Raw genomic sequence first — 987 nt, 5'->3', positions numbered from 1 at the left:
AAGTGACGGGCTAGGAAAATCTGACAGCCTGACCTGTCATTTTTTCCTACCCATCACAAAATCCTACCAACAGCAGGCATTTGCCCTTGTGCCAGGAAAGCGGGGTAAGTGGTGTAAGAGGTTATGGAAACAATTCCTCTTTTTTCAGTTTGATGACATACCCAAGAGGCTTGAAACCTCTCCCGATGCAAGCTCCTCACGGAGCTCGGTGGAGGTTTCTGAATGCCCAGCCAGCGTGTGTGTGCCGAGGGGGCAATGTTCAAGGCGCTTTAGGAAGTAGCAGCCTATAGAGAGATGGGGACATTGCTTAAAGAGTCGGGGACTGAGACCTTGTGAGTTCCCAGCAGTATGCTGTCACACGTGGGTGGTGTGCAGAGTGCCCTCTTACGGCATCCCAAACTCTGATGTGCTTTCTTCAAAGAGGAGTTTTATTTGCAGGTAATTTCATAATGGGGCGGGCATGTTAATGGCAAAATGAGGAAAGCAGATTATTGTGTAAATATAGACTGGGGTGTGAGAAAATCGCCCCTCCAACAAAAGGGCCCTGCCTCTCTGACTTTCGATCCCTGGCCGAGCCCAGATCCCTCATGAAGGAGGGTCTTGTGGAACGCCAGGCGCCCCCTCCCTTCTCCCTGACATCAGCATGCTTTTCCCTGCCTGTCTCATGTTACTGCTGGGGGCGATGGCTCATCCGGGCAGCACTGAGCCTTGACCACACCAAACAAGATCTAAGGCGGGGGCACCCCCTCACCCACGCCCTGGGCTGGTGTAAAATGGCTGAGGTGTGTAGACACTGCCCTAAGCGCCCCCTCCTCTGCCCCAACTGCTTTCCTCTGTACAAAGATGCCTCTGATATTTCAGCGTGTCTGCCCCCCTATTTAACTATGTCATGACTGAGCATGCACACGCACTGCACACTTTATTAAGTATTCATTTTTGCAGTTAAATTGCGCTACAGGCTTCTGAGCGCTGCTCATTACCAACAGA

This window comes from Ambystoma mexicanum, chromosome 6p (genome assembly GCF_040938575.1).
Source record: "Ambystoma mexicanum isolate Mex_15411 chromosome 6p, UKY_AmexF1_1, whole genome shotgun sequence".
In the NCBI taxonomy this organism is placed as follows: domain Eukaryota; kingdom Metazoa; phylum Chordata; class Amphibia; order Caudata; family Ambystomatidae; genus Ambystoma; species Ambystoma mexicanum.
This window is presented reverse-complemented; position numbering follows the sequence as displayed.